General features: G+C 31.7%; 1 long non-coding RNA gene across 1 annotated transcript; it reads left to right on the top strand.

The window, feature by feature from the left end:
* The first annotated feature begins 935 nt into the window (after nucleotides 1-935).
* On the top strand, nucleotides 936-1,764 carry LOC117099847. Its single transcript, XR_004444027.1, has 2 exons — nucleotides 936-1,197; nucleotides 1,656-1,764. It is a non-coding gene; the product is annotated as an uncharacterized LOC117099847 (long non-coding RNA).
* The last annotated feature ends 3,146 nt before the right edge of the window (nucleotides 1,765-4,910 follow it).

The raw sequence follows: 4,910 nt of genomic DNA, 5'->3' as shown, positions 1-4,910 counted from the left end.
CACATTAGGTGTACTGTAAATTCTGTAGTTAACCTTCAGAGAACTTTATTTTAGAAAATGGCCTAATTATCTTATTGTTTTCGTTAAATTAGATGGAGTTTAAATGTGGTTATATTACGCTAGTTTTTAAGGTTTACTGTACGCCAATCAGTTACACTTACTATACTATCTTCGTGGTTAGCATAAAGAGAACTAGAACGTCGCTCCATTAAGAGTGTCTCCTCCCCACATTTGTCTAAATACAGAATTCACGAATGCAGGCGATCTTTTCTTCATGCTCGAGGCTGGGTTTCAAGGAAACTTTACAGACGCACGTATACAGACGTCAATCAACACTTTGTTGCTCAACTCAAAAAGGAAACTTGCAATGTTCGTTAGAAAATGAAAAAAAATCTATGTTTTATAATAATAGTACTAGGTCAATTTATAAGGCGCAAATAAACAAGGTGTAAGCACCAAATAATAATAATAATAATAATAATAATAATAGGCCTAATAATAATAATGATAATAATGATAATAATATTATTGAATAATAATAATAATAATAATAATAATAATAATAATAATAATGACATTGCAGCGTTCGTAAAATGTTTGTCACTAGTGTTGGGAACAATCACAAAAGTGTTGGCCAATGGCCCCCCTGGCCCCCCGCTTCCGCCGCCGTTGAATTCCACTTCTTACATAAAGATACTAAATTTTTAAAGCAACGTTACTGTCCACTTGTTTACATGTTTTTAATTTTTTTTTTTTTTTTAATTTATTTTCCTTCTACCTCTTTACTGCGTCCTAGCGAGACAAGTACCTATTTATAGCTAGGACCCAATGATAATAATGTTTTTTCCCATTTTTTGTCATTTTTTTTTGTACTGTTATAATTGTATCTGTTGCATTATTATCGAAATAAATGTTACCTGAAATGAAATATTACTTGCTGTTGGCTGTAAACAAATTGAAAATCAAGTACGAAATATACACCCTAATTCACTTAAATGTTTACCAATAAACACAGCCTTTTCGGGGAGATATTTTTTTTCAGGTGGTTTTCATGAGTAGTCATGCTTTATTGGAATTTGTCGAAGAAGTTGACTTAACATAAATTTCTTTTAACAAACTATATATGAAGGTAAATAATACGAGTGCGAATCAGTTACCGGTATGTCACTATACACACGATGAAGATGTCATATTGGCGTAAGTAAATATTCTTAAATTATTATAACATAATAATGGTAATAAATATTATAACGATAACAAAAATAGACTGGCGTCTATAGCGTCCATGCAGCTTTAGAGCATGTTGTAATTTCAACGGAACAGTAGAGAAAGTCCGATCAGAATGACAAAATATTCAATGGAAAAAATCCCAGTATTTGCAGACGGATCCGTTTCGGCCTTTATAGGCCTTATCAGTGCAGCTAGTGTACAAACCCAGACGAAACGTTAGACCAGCTTAGCAGAGCTTAGGCCAGACCCACTTGGAACACCACTAATGAACACAAAGCCAAACTCGATTGTGGAGATATATTTACCAGCTCGTAATGCTGACTAAATTTAAACTACTGTATATTCAATTGATTGAACATGCTTTGGTGACTTCATGTTTACATCTTGATCAACTGTTAGTTCACAAACTTTGATTATTTTTTAAGTGAATGGTTAACTAAAGGCTGTAAAACTCACAATAAAAACTATGTCGAAAACGGCGTGAAATGTGTATGTGATCATCTAACATCGTTTGTCATTTTGATGAAACCGGAGGCTGTCTCTTATACACATCTAGATGTGTATAAGAGACAGCTGTTTTCTCCATTTTTTTTTATTTTGAAAAAAAATGGAGAATGGGGTCCCGTGCTGACTGGGTTCCCCATTGAATCTGCCACTGTTCAATATAACACTTGACATGCCTATCATTTTGTTTCACTAATGATTAATTCCTAATGTCAAGCGAAAGATTTTTTATTCGAAAGATTTTTTTTTAATCAATACAGTTTTTACAACCTACAACACATTAGGTGTACTGTAAATTCTGTAGTTAACCTTCAGAGAACTTTATTTTAGAAAATGGCCTAATTATCTTATTGTTTTCGTTAAATTAGATGGAGTTTAAATGTGGTTATATTACGCTAGTTTTTAAGGTTTACTGTAAGCCAATCAGTTACACTTACTATACATCTTCGTGGTTAGCATAAAGAGAACTAGAACGTCGCTCCATTAAGAGTGTCTCCTTCCCCCCATTTGCCTAAATACAGAATTCACGAATGCAGGCGATCTTTTCTTCATGCTCGAGGCTGGGTTTCAAGGAAACTTTACAGACGCACGTCTACAGACGTCAATCAACACTTTGTTGCTCAACTCAAAAAGGGAACTTGCAATGTTGGTTAGAAAATGAAAAAAATCTATGTTTTTATAATAATAATACTACGTCAATTTATAAGGCGCAAATAAACAAGGTGTAAGCACCAAATAATAATAATAATAATAATAATAATAATAATAATAATGATAATAATGATAATAATAATAATAATAATAATAATAATAATAATAATAATAATAATAATAATAATAATAATAATAATAATAATAATAATAATAATAATGACATTGCAGCGTTCGTAAAATGTTTGTCACTAGTGTTGGGAACAATCACAAAAGTGTTGGCCAATGGCTCCCCTGGCCCCCCGCTTCCGCCGCCGTTGAATTCCTCTTCTTACATAAAGATACTAAATTTTTAAAGCAACGTTACTGTCCACTTGTTTATATGTTTTTATTTATTTTTTTTTTAATTTATTTTCCTTCTACCTCTTTACTGGGTCCTAGCGAGACAAGTACCTACTTCTAGCTAGGACCCAATGATAATAATGTTTTTTCCCATTTTTTTGTCATTTTTTTTTTGTACTGTTATAATTGTATCTGTTGCATTATTATCGAAATAAATGTTACCTGAAATGAAATATTACTTGCTGTTGGCTGTAAACAAATTGAAAATCAAGTACGAAATATACACCCTAATTCACTTAAATGTTTACCAATAAACACAGCCTTTTCCGGGAGATATTTTTTTCAGGTGGTTTTCATGAGTAGTCATGCTTTATGGGAATTTGTCGAAGAAGTTGACTTAACAAAAATTTCTTTTAACAAACTATATATGAAGGTAAATAGTACGAGTGCGAACCAGTTACCAGTATGTCACTATACACACGATGAAGATGTCTTATTGGCGTAAGTAAATATTCTTAAATTATTACAACATAATAATGGTAATAAATATTATAACGATAACAAAAATAGACTGGCGTCTATAGCGTCCATGCAGCTTTAGAGCATGTTGTAATTTCAACGGAACAGTAGAGAAAATCCGATCAGAATGACAAAATATTCAATGGAAAACATCCCAATATTTGCAGACGGATCCGTTTCGGCCTTTATAGGCCTTATCAGTGCAGCTAGGGTACGAAACGTTAGACCAGCTTAGCAGAGCTTAGGCCAGACACACTTGGAACACCACTAATGAACACAAAGCCAAACTCGATTGTGGAGATATATTTACCAGCTCGTAATGCTGACTAAATTTAAACTACAGTATATTCAATTGATTGAACATGCTTAGGTGACTTCATGTTTACATCTTGATCAACTGTTAGTTCACAAACTTTGATTATTTTTTAAGTGAATGGTTAACTAAAGGCTGTAAAACTCACAATAAAAACTATGTCGAAAACGGCGTGAAATGTGTATGTGATCATCTAACATCGTTTGTCATTTTGATGAAACCGGAGGTATGTACTAAAATTATAACAAATAGGACGTTATGGATATATAACTAAAATAATAAAAATACACGCTTGTTTAACAACCTCAGTAATCTCGATTAGCCCTCTACCAGTAGTATAATGTTGTAAGTCATGTTCAAACCTATGTAATAATCCAATTTCATTATTTTCTAGAAAAACGAGAACAACATTTTGTCCTTGCTTACACAAGTTGGGTTGTCAATTTCAATCGTGTTTCTCATAATTACTCTCGTCACCATCTGTGTTTTCAAGTAAGTTGGGATAATTATTTTATATTTTATGTCAGTATTAATCATTAAATAAAAATATTACATAAATGTTGTGTTTTCAAAAAGAAAATTTAAGTAAAAAAATTATCTGGTAATTTATATCTTATATTCATCGAATAATTTTACATAGACGGCGATGTCCCGGAATGTTACCCAAAATTATGTTTTTTTTTAAATAAATGTCCTTCTCTCTGTTTATGTTTTTGGGAAATCATTCATTTTAAGTATAATTTGAGTAGTAAGCAATTAAACTTACAATTTTGGTTATTTATATTTCAGAGATTTAAGAAACTCGGAGAGATATAAAATCCTGCGCCACTTGGTCATCGCTTTACTTTGTGTTAATTGCTTCTTTTTGTTACTCGAAGTTAATGTAGAAGAATTGGTATGTCTCATATTTTTACAACTCCACAGCTTCAAAAAATATAGAAAGGAAAGAGGTTTGACTCTCGATTCTCTTTTAAACGCGATCCTAGCTTTTCAAAATAGAAATGCCATTGAATTAAAAACGTATTATAAGATTCAGAAATGCTACCCTATGCAAGCCTAATATCAGATAAGTGTAGTTCATAAAAAATTATTCGAGATTAGCCAAATAGCAATGTTTAGCTTATCATGAAACAACTGCTGATTGCACAAAATTATCTTGCGCCTTGATCTGTGGCACCACCTAGCTTCACAGGCAGTACTAGACAGGTGCTTAATATTATTCATCCGCAGACGTAATTTTGAAGATCCTATAAATAATTTATCAATATTAATGAAAAACAACATACATGCACTTAGTTTGTATTTTTTTTTTATTAAGTATTTTATTTTGTAAATTTTAATGTAAATCAAT

The sequence above is a fragment of the Anneissia japonica genome, unplaced genomic scaffold (assembly GCF_011630105.1).
Source record: "Anneissia japonica isolate Jap-2015-1 unplaced genomic scaffold, ASM1163010v1 scaffold3351_len82871_cov96, whole genome shotgun sequence".
Taxonomy (NCBI): Eukaryota; Metazoa; Echinodermata; class Crinoidea; order Comatulida; family Comatulidae; genus Anneissia; species Anneissia japonica.
This window is presented reverse-complemented; position numbering and strand designations above follow the sequence as displayed.